Source organism: Oncorhynchus keta, chromosome 28 (genome assembly GCF_023373465.1).
Source record: "Oncorhynchus keta strain PuntledgeMale-10-30-2019 chromosome 28, Oket_V2, whole genome shotgun sequence".
Classification (NCBI taxonomy): Eukaryota; Metazoa; Chordata; class Actinopteri; order Salmoniformes; family Salmonidae; genus Oncorhynchus; species Oncorhynchus keta.
The window spans coordinates 12,665,501-12,681,108 of record NC_068448.1 but is presented as its reverse complement, the minus strand read 5'-3'; the positions used below and the strand labels follow the sequence as shown (position 1 = coordinate 12,681,108).

At 42.1% G+C, this 15,608-nt stretch overlaps 1 protein-coding gene across 1 annotated transcript in view; it reads left to right on the top strand.

The window, feature by feature from the left end:
* The window catches only part of LOC118372730 (voltage-dependent L-type calcium channel subunit beta-4-like), a 50,632-nt gene extending 44,330 nt beyond the window's left edge, over positions 1 to 6,302 (top strand). Inside the window, exon 14 of the mRNA XM_052484826.1 lies at positions 920 to 6,302. The gene's annotated coding sequence lies outside the window, so the exon portion shown is untranslated. The remainder of the gene's footprint in view (positions 1 to 919) is intronic.
* The last annotated feature ends 9,306 nt before the right edge of the window (positions 6,303 to 15,608 follow it).

Genomic DNA, 15,608 nt, shown 5'->3' with positions numbered 1-15,608 from the left:
TACATAGGTGTACAGAGGCCCATTATCAGCAACTATCACTCCTGTGTTGCTATGGCACGTTGTGTTAGCTAATCCAAGTTATCATTTTAAAAGGCCAATTTATCATTAGAAAACCCTTTTGCAATTATGTTAGCACAGCTGAAAACTGTTGTTCTGATTAAAGAAGCAATAAAATTGGCCTTCATTAGCCCAGTTGAGTATCTGGAGCATCAGCATTTGTGGGTTCAAAATGGCCAGAAACAAAGAACATTCTTCTGAAACTCTTCAGTCTATTCTTGTTCTGAGAAATGAAGGCTACTCCATGCGAGAAATTGGCAAGAAACTGACGATCTCATACAACGCTGTGTACTACTCCCTTCACAGAACAGCGCAAACTGTCTCTAACCAGAATAGAAAGAGGAGTGGGAGGCCCCGGTGCACAACTGCGCAAGAGGACAAGTAGAGGACAAGTAGAGGAGGACAAGTACATGGGCCTCTGTAACACCTATGTAGATATTCCATTTTTAAAAATCAGCCTTCTCCAGCTACAATAGTCATTTACAACATTAACAATGTCTACACTGTATTTCTGATCATTTTGATATTATTTTAATGGACAGAAAAATGTGCTTTTCTTTCAAAAACAAGGACATTTCTAAGTGACACCAAACTTTTGAACAGTAGTGTAGGTACAACCCAAACTGTCTCCAGACACAGATGGGTTGGTTCAGTTCACATGCTGAAACATCAAGTGTAATGTAATGCTTATTAGTGACTGTGGGATCAGAAAGTCAGGATTTAAAGATTTGACTGAGTATTTGCTGGAATTAGGGCCCACTGGGCAGAGTGGTCACCATTGTATTCACATGTGTTCAGGCACCTGGGCTGGTACACACTATGTAATGTGTGTACTTAACCTTACCTTTCTCTTTCTTTATAGATGTGGTAAAGAGACCAATCCAACTCCACCGAAATCCCATATCAACGCCATTCAGGATCTCCTCATTGCCCTCCATAAAAATTAGCCTACATTTAGGCTATTGTTTATATGTGTATTTGACACTATTTTAGAGTGAAAATCGGATTAAAATGCTTGTATGGATGTCAACCCCAATACAGGTTCATGTCATCATCACTAATCAACTGATTTACACTTAAAAACGGCTTCAAGTACCACCACCGATTTCTATATGCTAGCTACGCTACCAGCTTCTACGAACAGAAATGAGCATTTAACAGACTTTTTTATAATCACGAAAAGGACTATTTCTAAATATTATGCAGCGAAAACAGTAGCAACCACATTGTGGGCCTGTTAGAACACAAATATCTTGACAGATTTGAAGAATATCCACTTTGTATAATCAGATTTTTAGAATGTGTTTTTAGATGGTTTCCTTGCTGTTTCCCCGCGGTCTGCGTTCCATTGATCTCTTAACGGCATATATTGCTCGCTTTCGCTTGCTTGATAACTTGTTTTTTTCCCTGGTCTGTTTTGTATTGTGTTTCCGTAGCTAACTGTTTTTTGTAGGTGTTATATAGTGACACAGAGGAATCAAACATATATGAATCAGAGCACATCAAAGCACATTATCAAAGCACAAACTTGCACACTGTCATCTACAACTCTTATGTATATTTATCATGTATCAACATTATGGATCTACAGAAGATCAGAGTAGTTTTGCCATTGAATCCACCAATCAGATCGCAGATAGGGACCGAGATAGGAGGAGTCAGACCAGACACTTTTGCATGTCTACCTGAAATGTATATATACATTTTTTTAATGACCAAAAAGATAATAAGTACTTGAGGAGATACGTTAACCATTTGTAGGGAAGTTGTAAACTTATAGGCAACACACGAACACTCTCCCTAAAACCAATTCCAGACTGTCCAGAATGTATCACTGTGCAGCCTACAGTACAGGACTTTACTGTAGCTCTCCTCCTACTGGCAGGATTCAGTCTGATCTGTTTCCTCAGACACTACATCACACTCAATGTAGGCTATTTGAGCAGTTGATTAGCACTTCTTATAACAAGATCAGTTAAAGTTCTGATAATTAATTAAGTTAAAGTCCCAGTGCTCCAGTGGTGAGTAGCCTATAACTGATGCTTCCACTATAATTCAGTTCTTACGAATTATGATGTAAATCTAGCCATTCCACTGTAATCACAAGGACTGTGACAAAGCAGAGAGGAAGAGGAAGAGAGAGGCCCAACTCGGCAGCAAATCGGTCTCCCTCCAGCAGGTGGCGTTTTTATGTTGTTTCACCCATCAAGCAATGCGTTTTTGGAGGTCAATGAGAGAGTGTTGAATTTGGTCAACAAAATAATTTATGGGTTATTTGCTACGTGAGGTTTATTTGATCAAATAGAAGTTTTGTAATGCTTAAATTGTTACTAGTGTACTGATATAAGTTGGAAAAAACACTTTATATCGAAGTTGTCTCGAAATGGCTATGCATATTCATGGCATGAGGCTAGTAGCATAGCGTCTCTCTCCATTGAATACAGGAGGTTGATGTCAACAACCCTCATTGAATATTCAAAAAATGATTATAATAATGAGATGTAATCAACCAATCCAAACAAAGGATAGGCGGGAGCTAGACAGCCCGCTGTGCCGCTTTGTGGACAACGACTCCCATTGTTAGGGAGGAGAGACGTATATCTTGTCAGTATATCCATAATCCTTGGCCAAAGGGTGTCCATAGCACTTCCTGTCATTCATGTGTGTGGAGCGAGGGACCTCTAGTGGTGGGCTTGTGTCACGACACCTGAAGTGACATAGTATTCAATGTTACCCAATTGTAATACCATAATAGAATGTCAACTCATAATGAATCTGAATATAATAGGTAATCTATTCACTATGGATAGCTCTCTGCTTGAGGAGAAAAGAGAATGATGATGTGTTGACCATATGTAGATCAAACACCATTTGTATGAGCTTCCAATCTTTACCAATTCGTAACATATTGTAACATATTCGTAACATATTGTTACGAATTGGAATTAGCAACATATCATACGAATTTCAGGATTATAATTTCAATTAATCAAGCAAATGTATTTATAAAGCCCTTCTTACATCAGCTGATGTCACAAAGTGCTGTACAGAAACCCAGCCTAAAACCCTAAACAGCAAGAAATGCAGGTGTAGAAGCACGGTGGCTAGGAAAAACTCCCTAGAAAGGCCAAAACCTAGGAAGAAACCTAGAGAGGAACCAGGCTATGGGGGGTGGCCAGTCCTCTTCTGGCTGTGCCGGGTGGAGATTATAACAGAACTTGGCCAAGATGTTCAAATGTTCATAGAAGACCAGCAGGGTCAAATAATAATAATCACAGTGGTTGTAGAGGGTGCAACATTTCAGCACCTCAGTAGTAAATGTCAGTTGGCTTTTCATAGCCGATCATTCAGTGTATCTCTACCGCACCTGCTGTCTCTAGAGAGTTGAAAACAGCAGGTCTGGGACAAGGTAGCACATCTGGTGAACAGGTCAGGGTTCCATAGCCGCAGGCAGAACAGTTGAAACTGGTGCAGCAGCACAGCCAGGTGGACTGGGGACAGCAAGGAGTCATTAGGCCAGGTAGTCCTGATTCATGGTCCTACAGCTCAGGTCCTCCGAGAGAAAGAAAGAGAAAGGGATAGTAAAAGAGAGAGAGAAAATTAGAGAGAGCATACTTAAATTCACACAGGAAACCGGATAATAACAGGAGAAATACTCCAGATATAACAGACTGACCCAAGCCCCCCGACATATAATCTACTGCAGCATCAATACTGGAGGCTGAGACAGGAGGGGTCAGGAGACACTGCGGCCCTGTTCGACGATGCCCCCGGACAGGGCCAAACAGGCAAGATATCACCCCATCCACTTTGCCAAAGCACAGCCCCCAAACCACTAGAGGGAAATCTTCAACCACCAACCTACTATCTTGAGACAAGGCTTAGTATTGCGTATTGTGCACAGCATCATACAAAAGGGATGACGTTGTGCACAGCATCATACGAAAGGGAGGACGTTGTGCACAGCATCATACGAAAGGGATGACGTTGTGCACAGCATCATACGAAAGGGAGGACGTTGTGCACAGCATCATACGAAAGGGAGGACGTTGTGCACAGCATCATACGAAAGGGAGGACGTTGTGCACAGCATCATACGAAAGGGAGGACGTTGTGCACAGCATCATACGAAAGGGAGGACGTTGTGCACAGCATCATACGAAAGGGAGGACGTTGTGCACAGCTTCATACGAAAGGGAGGACGTTGTGCACAGCATCATACGAAAGGGATGACGTTGTGCACCATTTTCACCAACCCGTTTTGGCTCATGAGCGCTACTTTCAAAACTACTAGTTAAATTATAAAACACCTTTATAAGGTTTCTTTAAAGGAGCTACATGTATGTTTCTTTGCATAGTAGTACAGACCTGAAGCTTTCCCAAGAAAACACGAGCTTTAAGCACAGAGCAGCACGCATCTCAGTACAGAAAAACACTCACATAAGTATTGCTTTGTCATTACATAAAACTATACATTAATGAAATGAATTACTACCACCGTTAATTAAATGTATGTGCATGACAACATATTTATTTTTTACAAGTAGAAGGACATCTCATATTTATTTTACAAGTAAAAGGAACGTCATATTTATTTTACAAGTAAAAGGAACATCATATTTATTTTACAAGTAGAAGGACATCTCATATTTATTTTACAAGTAGAAGGACATCTCATATTTATTTTACAAGTAGAAGGACATCTCATATTTAATTTACAAGTAAAAGGAACGTCATATTTATTTTACAAGTAGAAGGACATCTCATATTTATTTTACAAGTAGAAGGACATCTCATATTTATTTTACAAGTAGAAGGACATCTCATATTTACTTTACAAGTAGAAGGACATCTCATATTTATTTTACAAGTAAAAGGACATCTCATATTTATTTTACAAGTAAAAGGACATCTCATATTTATTTTACAAGTAAAAGGACATCTCATATTTATTTTACAAGAACATGTCATGTTTCTTTCTAAGTAGAAGGGCTTTCCAGGACCATAATAAGTCACTATAGCTTTTCACTTGTCATTCTGAAGAGAAAATGAATGGATGACAATCACATTATGTATTCAGTATTTATGTATCATTACATATTTGTATATATTGTATATTTAAGCAATAAGGCCTGAGGGGGTATGCTATATGGCCAATATACCATGGCTAACGGCTGTTCTTATACACAACGCAACGCGGAGTGCCTGGATACAGCCCTTAGCTGTGGTATATTGTACCATGTACCACAAACCCAAGGTGCCTTATTGCTATTATAAACTGGTTACCAACTTTAAAAATATATATGTTTTGTCATACCCGTGGTATATGGTCTGATATACCACGGCTGTCAGACAATCAGCATTCAGGGCTCGAACCACACAGTTTATAATTAATTCTCAGTTCTTCCTCAGTAATATTAAGGTGCACAAAATCTACAAATGTTGTCAGACAACATCTAGGAAATGTACTGTAGACCTACTTATATGCTCATGTCTTCAAAGCCTCATAAGCATGTATTTATATATAAATAGTGTGTTTTCTTTCTTTTTAGTATGAAACACTGAACGTGTCCACTACTTTTGAGCAGAGCCATGTGCCCTGGTCAAACGATGTGCACTACAGGGGACAGGAGGCCGTTCAGATGCAACCACTGTAATTATTTCCATTGACTGACCTCTAACCTAACATTTTTGCAGTTTTGAGAGACATTATAAGGCTTGAGAACTACACAACACACACACATACACCAACCAAGCACAGTTTCACTGCTGAAACACAACAATCTGAATCAATCTCACTTGCATTCCATTTTTATTGCAGGTAATTTATATATATTTTTTAAACAAGTCAAATCTTTGGATATCCGAAGCACAATTTTTTACTATTATAATTTTCAATCGTTTTTCTCCCCGACATACCTAAATTCTGTATGCAATACAAAGTCTTCTAGCTTCGACAAAACAGTAGCTGAACCTATCAAGACTCCTCTTCTGTTTAAGACGGGGTAAAAACTGCACTATTTTTATTTTTATGTCTGATTTATATTTATACTGCAATACATGCACTAAATGTAACTCTGCTGTACCCACCAACACCTCCAATACTGAATATGATGTCTGGTGTAATAACAACAATGTTCAGAAAAGTCAACATATGAAATGTCCTACTAACCTGCTGTACCCGATAATGTAGAGAATGCATCTGTTTTCAATAGCACATTATGAAAAATAAGAACATAAATGAATAAACAGAACATTTGACTGATGTTTACAAATGCTCTGGCTTTGTTATTTCAGAAAATCCCCCACCACATAATTTGTCCAGTATTCAACAGTAGTTGCGTGATTGGACAGAAACAACCACTATGTCACCAGCAGATGGAAGTGTTTACCTTGTTAGACTGTATCATGTCTGTTACCTGGGAGACTAGGGGGAGGATGATGATTGGTTAGGGACAGAACTCACTCTCTCTCTCTCATCCTGTTGTATCTCCGATGCTGTGGTCCCTGTCAATCCGCCCATGTCCAGTATGCCAGCAAGAAGGTTAAAGCCTTTGATCAGGGAGGTCCAGAATCCCCCCACCCCACCCCTTCTCTCTCTCCCTCTCTGATGCTGTGGTCACTGTCTCCCCGTTCATGTCCTGTGTGCCAGCCAGCAGGCTAAACAAGGCTATGTGACATCAGAGAGGTTTCAAATGTAATGTCTTTGGCTTCGTTACAAGAGATGTCAGTGCCAGTGGTGAAGTGGCGTCCTGGCAGTGGGACTAGGACAGACTGTCTGAGTCCCATTACGTGGCCGCATTGGCTGTGGGACTAGGACACACTGTCTGAGTCCCATTACGTGGCCTCCTGGCTGTGGGACTAGGACACACTGTCTGAGTCCCATTACGTGGCCTCCTGGCTGTGGGACTAGACACACTGTCTGAGTCCCAAATGGCACCCTATTCCCAACACCAGGGTTTACAATCCTATTATCTACATCAGGGTTTACAACCCTATTATCTACATCAGGGTTTACAACCCTATTATCTACACCAGGGTTTACAATCCTATTATCTACATCAGGGTTTTCAACCCTATTATCTACATCAGGGTTTACAATCCTATTATCTACATCAGGGTTTACAACCCTATTATCTACATCAGGGTTTACAACCCTATTATCTACATCAGGGTTTACAACCCTATTATCTACATCAGGGTTTACAACCCTATTATCTACATCAGGGTTTACAACCCTATTATCTACATCAGGGTTTACAACCCTATTATCTACATCAGAGTTTACAATCCTATTCCATACATCAGAGTTTACAACCCTATTATCTACATCAGGGTTTACAACCCTATTATCTACATCAGGGTTTACAACCCTATTATCTACATCAGGGTTTACAATCCTATTATCTACATCAGGGTTTACAACCCTATTATCTACATCAGGGTTTACAACCCTATTATCTACATCAGAGTTTACAATCCTATTCCATACATCAGAGTTTACAACCCTATTATCTACATCAGGGTTTACAACCCTATTATCTACATCAGGGTTTACAACCCTATTATCTACATCAGGGTTTACAATCCTATTATCTACATCAGGGTTTACAATCCTATTATCTACATCAGGGTTTACAACCCTATTATCTACATCAGGGTTTACAACCCTATTATCTACATCAGGGTTTACAATCCTATTATCTACATCAGGGTTTACAACCCTATTATCTACATCAGGGTTTACAACCCTATTATCTACATCAGGGTTTACAACCCTATTATCTACATCAGAGTTTACAATCCTATTCCATACATCAGAGTTTACAACCCTATTATCTACATCAGGGGGAGAGAGAGAGAGAGAGAGAGAGAGAGAGAGAGAGAGAGAGAGAGCGTGAGAGAGAGTGAGAGAGAGAGAGAGAGAGAGAGAGAGAGAGAGAGAGAGAGAGAGAGAGAAAGAGGGGGAGAGAGAGAAAAAGAGAGAGAGAGAGAGAAAGAGAAAGAGAGAGAGAAAGAGAGAGAGAGAAAGAGAGAGAGAGACAGCAATTGTGCAAGTTCTCCCGCTTAAAAAGATGAGAGAGGCCTGTAATTTTCATTACAGGTACACTTCAACTATGACAGACAAAATGAGGGGGGAAAAATCAAGAAAATCACATTGTGGGATTTTTAATGAATTTATTTGCAAATTATGGTGGAAAATAAGTATTTGGTCAATAACAAAAGTTTATCTCAATAATTTGTCATTGTCAACAAAGGGTATATAACAGAGGTCAAACGTTTTCTGTAAGTCTTCACAAGGTTTTCACACACTGTTGCTGGTATTTTGGCCCATTCCTCCATGCAAATCTCCTCTAGAGCAGTGATGTTTTGGGGCTGTTGCTGGGCAACACAGACTTTCAACTCCCTCCAAAGATTTTCTATGGGGTTGAGATCTGGAGACTGGCTAGGCCACTCCAGGACCTTGAAATGCTTCTTACGAAGCCACTCCTTCGTTGCCCGGGCGGTGTGTTTGGGATCATTGTCTTGCTGAAAGACACGTTTCATCTTCAATGCCCTTGCTGATGGAAGGAGGTTTTCACTCAAAATCTCATGATACATGGCCCCATTCATTCTTTCCTTTACACGGACCAGTCGTACTGGTCCCTTTGCAGAAAAACAGCCCCAAAGCATGATGTTTCCACCCCCATGCTTCACAGTAGGTATGGTGTTCTTTGGATGCAACTCAGCATTTTTTGTCCTCCAAACACAACGAGTTGAGTTTTTACCAAAAAGTTATATTTTAAGCAGGGGGACACATCTGGCACTGCAGGATTTGAGTCCCTGGCGGTGTAGTGTGTTACTGATGGTAGGCTTTGTTACTTTGGTCCCAGCTCTCTGCAGGTCATTCACTAGGTCCCCCCGTGTGATTCTGGGATTTCTTGTGATCATTTTTACCCCACAGGGTGAGATCTTGCGTGGAGCCCCAGATCGAGGGAGATTATCACTGGTCTTGTATGTCTTCCATTTCCAAATAATTGCTCCCACAGTTGATTTTTTCAAACCAAGCTGCTTACCTATTGCAGATTCAGTCTTCCCAGCCTGGTGCAGGTCTACAATTTTGTTTCTGGTGTCCTTTGACAGCTCTTTGGTCTTGGCCATAGTGGAGTTTGGAGTGTGACCGTTTGAGGTTGTGGACAGGTGTCTTTTATACTGATAACAAGTTCAAACAGGTGCCATTAATACAGGTAACGAGTGGAGGACAGAGGAGCCTCTCAAAGAAGAAGTTACAGGTCTGTGAGAGCCAGACATCTTGCTTGTTTGTAGGTGACCAAATACTTATTTTCCACCATAATTTGCAAATAAATTCATTAAAAATCCTACAATGTGATTGTAAAAAAATCCTACAATGTGATTGTAAAAAAATCCTACAATGTGATAAACATGGAAAACTGATGGGACTAGCAAAAAGTTGTTGTTGAATTCAGGTAAGTTGACAAATCAACCAAATGTAAATCCTAACTAGACGATGAACTGTCGTCTGTGCCCAGTGGGTAATTACCTACCGGCTAGAGCTAAAGACAACAGAGTTATGTGTTGTTCTTCATCCTAATGGAAAAATGACTGGTTTACAATAATGTTGCTGAATATCAGATGCTGTATAAACTATTCAGGGATATTTCTGTTGTGAAAGGAGATTTTTGTAGTATCATGTTGTAGGTTTACTCATTCATCCATGTGCTGAGTGTTCTCAGTGTTGGCACCCATAGGTCGTCTGCCTCTCTCAATACACGCTGAGTGAAAAGCACTGTCTGTCTGTCTGTCTGTCTGTCTGTCTGTCTGTCTGTCTGTCTGTCTGTCTGTCTGTAACGGCGTTCGTCTGTTGAAGGAGAGTCGGACCAAAATGCAGCGCGGTGGTTACTCATGTTCTTTAATGTAGAATAGCGATACATGAAATAACTTATGAATATACAAAACAACAAACGGAACGTGAAAACCTATACAGCCTGTCTGGTGAATAACTAACACAGAGACAGGAACAATCACCCACGAAATACACAGTGAAACCCAGGCTACCTAAATATGGTTCCCAATCAGAGACAACGAGAAATCACCTGACTCTGATTGAGAACCGCCTCAGGCAGCCAAGCCTATGCTAGACACACCCCTAATCAGCCACAATCCCAATGCCTACAAAAAAAAACAATACGACAACACGATAAACCCATGTCACACCCTGGCCTGAACAAATAATTAAAGAAAACACAAAATACTAAGACCAAGGCGTGACACTATCTGTCTCTCTATCATTTACACCGCATTTTTCATACAATACTCTAAAACAAGATATATAAATTATTACTCTAATACAATATATATAAATTATTACTATAATACAAGGTATAACAAATATTTATTTTGTACAAAGTATAACAATTGTTTATTTTGTACAATGTATAACAATTGTTTCTTTTGTACAATGTATAACAATTGTTTATTTTGTACAAAGTATAACACTTTTCTTTCTCTCATACAAAGTATAACAATTCTATCTCACTGTTTTTAATGCAACATCTCTGGGGGATACGATTTCCAATGTATTTATTACATATGCCAAAGAAACAGGGAACTTGAACTCAATAGAGAGGTAGATCAGATGTGCTTGACCTGAAGAGCTGTATCTGATGACGCCTCAGCCACACGTGAGCCAACCAAAACCACTAGTAAAAGGCAGCATGCATTGTCCCGTGTGAACATCTAGAACTCAATTGGGATGTTTTTAATTTCACCGGATTAGGCCTAAAGTAGATGATTTGCTCCGCTGTTGTCTTTATGTTAGATCAGCACGGCATCAGATTGAAGTCTTAAGGCTGGTTTATACTTGGTATAATACAATTGTAAACCAGCATTTAGGACAAATTGAGGACTGGCACACATGACTGACACTCAGTTAACCTTAGACTCATAGCCTTATATAGCCTTACAGAAGGTTGTTACAGTACTTTACAGTACATCTGTTATTTGACTGGGAACCATGAAATAATGGGCTTTGAATTTATCTGTGCATTTTTATCATCAAAAAGTTGTTTTCTAACTGATCACTTGCTTTGCCTCTTTGAACATAATTAGGAAGAGAAGACATTTGAATACTATGAAGACTGTTAGATGATTTCAGGCAGCAGTGCTCCCAAATGTACTGTACTTCACAGGTCCACATCAAAACGAAAAGCACAGGATCAGGAAGAGTCATGCAAATGGTCTAAGGCACTACATCGCAGCGCTAGCTGTGCCACCAGAGACTCTGGGTTCGCGCCCAGGCTCAGTCGTAGCCGGCTCTGTTGCAGCCTGGGCCCTCTTTTATCTTCCAACTTCATTCCTTTAGTTGTGTGGTGATGCGCACACTCACAAACAAACATGCGCGCACGCACGCACGCACACACGCACGCACGCACGCACGCACGCACGCACGCACGCACGCACGCACGCACGCACGCACACACACACACACACACACACACACACACACAAACTGCCATTAGATGCCTGAGAATTCTTTAGACTAAAAAGCGAGGGAGGGGGAGGAAGAGGAGAGAGAGAGAGAGAGAGAGAGAGAGAGAGAGAGAGAGAGAATACCACACAACTGTGTGTGGAGAAACTGGTGAAGAATTACTTTCCTATGAGATAGGAAAACAACATCAAACAGGATTACCAACCTATGTTGTCCTTGATCTTTGAAATGTTGCCGTCATACACCACGCTTTCTCTTCCATATCTACAACACCCTAAGCATTGATGATCTTAACACAGAACTGTGAGTTGCACTGTAAGTCAAGAATTGGGCCCAACATGTTAAAGGCCCAATGCAGTCGTTTTTATATCAATATCAAATATTTCTGGGTTACAATGAAGTACTTTACTGTAATAGATTTCCATTAAAATTGCAACAAAAAAAAGTCAAGCGAGAATTTTGTCTGGGAGAGGTCTGAGTGGGGAGGGGAAACATTGTTATTCTAACTTCCGCGATGCATATCAGGCCCTCCCCCGCCTTCCTTTCGGAAAAGCTGACCACGACTCCATTTTGTTGCTTCCAGCCTACAGACAGAGACTAAAACAAGAAGCTCCTGCGTTCAGGTCTGTTCAAAACTGGTCCGACCAATCTGATTCCACGCTTCAAGACTGCTTCAATCAAGTGGATTGGATTATGTTCCGCTTTGCGTCCAACAATTACATTGGCGAATACGCTGATTCGGTGAGCGAGTTCATTAGAAAGTGCATTGGCGATGTTATATCCACAGCATCGATTAAAACATTCCCAAACCAGAAACCGTGGATTGATGGCAGCATTTGCGCGAAACTGAAAGCGCAAACCAGAAACATGACCGAATACAAACAGTGTAGCTGTTCCCTCCGCAAGGCAATCAAACAAGCTAAGCGTCAGTATAGAGACAAAGTAGAGTCACAATTCAACAGCTCAGACACAAGAAGTATGTGGCAGGGTCTACAGTCAATCACGGATTACAAAAAGAAAACCAGTCCCGTCGCGGACCAGGATGTCTTGCTCCCAGACAGACTAAATAACCTTTTTGCTCACTTTGAGGACAATACAGTGCCACCGACACGGCCCGCTACCAAAACCTCTCCTTCACTGCAGCCGACGTGAGTAAAACATTTAAACATGTTAACCCTCGCAAGGCTGCAGGCCCAGACGGCATCCCCAGCCGCGTCCTCAGAGCATGCGCAGACCAGCTGGCTAGTGTGTTTACGGACATATTCAATCAATCCTTATCCCAGTCTGCTGTTCCCACATGCTTCAAGAGGGCCACCATTGTTCCTGTTCCCAAGAAAGCTAAGGTAACTGAGCTAAACGACTACCGCCCCATACCACTCACTTCCGTCATCATGAAGTGCTTTGAGAGACTAGTCAAGGACCATATCACCCCCACCCTACCTGATACCCTAGACCCACTCCAATTTGCTTACCGCCCCAATAGGTCCACAGACGACGCAATCGCAACCACACTGCACACTGCCCTAACCCATCTGGACAAGAAGAATACCTACAGCTCAGCATTTAACACCATAGTACCCTCCAAACTCGTCATCAAGCTCGAGACTCTGGGCCCTGTGCAACTGGGTACTGGACTTCCTGACGGGCAGCCCCTAGGTGGTGAGGGAAGGTAACAACATCTCCACCCCACTGATCCTCAACACTGGGGCCCTACAAGGGTACGTTCTGAGCCCTCTCCTGTACTCCCTGTTCACCCTCGACTGCGTGGCCATGCACGCCTCCAACTCAATCATCAAGCTTGCAGACGACACTACAGTGGTAGGTTTGATTACCAACAACGACGAGACGGACTACAGGGAGGAGGTGAGGGCCCTCGGAGTGTGGTGTCAGGAAAATAACCTCACACTCAACGTCAACAAAACAAAGGAGATGATTGTGGACTTCAGGAAACAGCAGAGGGAGCACCCCCCTATCCACATCGACGGGACAGAAGTGGAGAGGGTAGTAAGTTTTAAGTTCCTCGGCTTACACATCACGGACAAACTGAATTGGTCCACCCACACAGACAGCACAGCAGCAGCTGAAGAAGGCGCAGCAGCGCCTTGTGTGTATAAAGTAGTAGTTGTGGAATTGTTAGGTTAGATTACTCGTTGGTTATTACTGCATTGTTGGAACTAGAAGCACAAGCATTTCGCTACACTCGCATTAATATCTGCTAACCATGTGTATGTGACAAATAAATTAGATCTGATCTGGTGATGTCACCATGGAATGTCAAAACTCCCCCCCTTGCAATCCTGCTGATGAGAATGTCCTGTTAAGATTATATTTTTATAAAGCAACTATCAGGAAATACACTGATCAAATGTTTCCACACTTTCACATACAATATGATATAAAACGCAGGAAACCTACATTTTGACTGACTGGGCCTTTAAGGGACGTCAGTGGAAAGACTGTAGCTATATATTTCACACACCTTTCTCAAATGCCATGACCTATTCACCTCCTGCCATGACCTATTCACCTCCTGCCATGACCTATTCACCTCCTGCCATGACCTATTCACCTCCTGCCATGACCTATTCACCTCCTGCCATGACCTATTCACCTCCTGCCATGACCTATTCACCTCCTGCCATGACCTATTCACCTCCTGCCATGACCTATTCACCTCCTGCCATGACCTATTCACCTCCTGCCATGACCTATTCAACTCCTGCCATGACCTATTCAACTCCTGCCATGACCTATTCACCTCCTGCCATGACCTATTCACCTCCTGCCATGACCTATTCACCTCCTGCCATGACCTATTCAACTCCTGCCATGACCTATTCAACTCCTGCCATGACCTATTCACCTCCTGCCATGACCTATCGACTTCCTGCCCTGACATATTCAACTCCTGCCATGACATATTCAACTCCTGCCATGACATATTCAACTCCTGCCATGACCTATTCAACTCCTGCCATGACCTATTTAACTCCTGCCATGACCCCGGGGCAGCAGGGTAGCCTAGTGGTAAGAGCATTGGACTAGTAACCGGAAGGTTGCAAGTTCAAACCCCCGAGCTGAGAAGGTACAAAGCTGTTGTTCTGCCCTTGAACAGGCAGTTAACCCACTAGGCCGTCATTGAAAATAAGAATTTGTTCTTAACTGACTTGCCTTAGTTAAATAAAGGTTAAAAAAATCTAATTTAACTCCTGCCATGACCTATTCAACTCCTGCCATGACATGACCTATTTACCTCCTGCCATGACCTATTCACCTCCTGCCATGACCTATTCAACTCCTGCCATGACATGACCTATTCACCTCCTGCCATGACCTATTCACCTCCTGCCATGACCTATTTACCTCCTACCTCCTGCCATGACCTATTTACCTCCTACCTCCTGCCATGACCTATTTACCTCCTGCCATGACCTATTTACCTCCTGCCATGACCTATTTACCTCCTGCCATGACCTATTTACCTCCTACCTCCTGCCATGACCTATTTACCTCCTGCCATGACCTATTCAACTCCTGCCATGACCTATTCAACTCCTGCCATGACCTATTTACCTCCTGCCATGACCTATTCAACTCCTGCCATGACCTATTCAACTCCTGCCATGACCTAGTAAAAGTCACAGAGTGTGTCCCCAGTTGCTATATATGGAGGGTTTGGCTTCAGGGAACCAGGGCTACAGGGAGGCATGTGTTGGCATGGTCTTCGTTGTCACTGCTGACAAGGCTACAATACATTACCACCATGACTGGGCAACAAGACATTACCAGCATGACTGGGCTACAGGACATTACCATCATGGCTACAGGACATTACCACCATGACTGGGCAACAAGACCTTACCAGCATGACTGGGCTACAGGACATTATTACCATGGCTACAGGACATTACTACCATGGCTACAGGACATCACCACCATGACTGGGCTACAGGACATTACTACCATGACTGGGCTACAGGACATGACCACCATGGCTACAGGACATTACCACCATGATTGGGCTATAAGACATTACCACCATTACCGGGCTATAGGACATTAC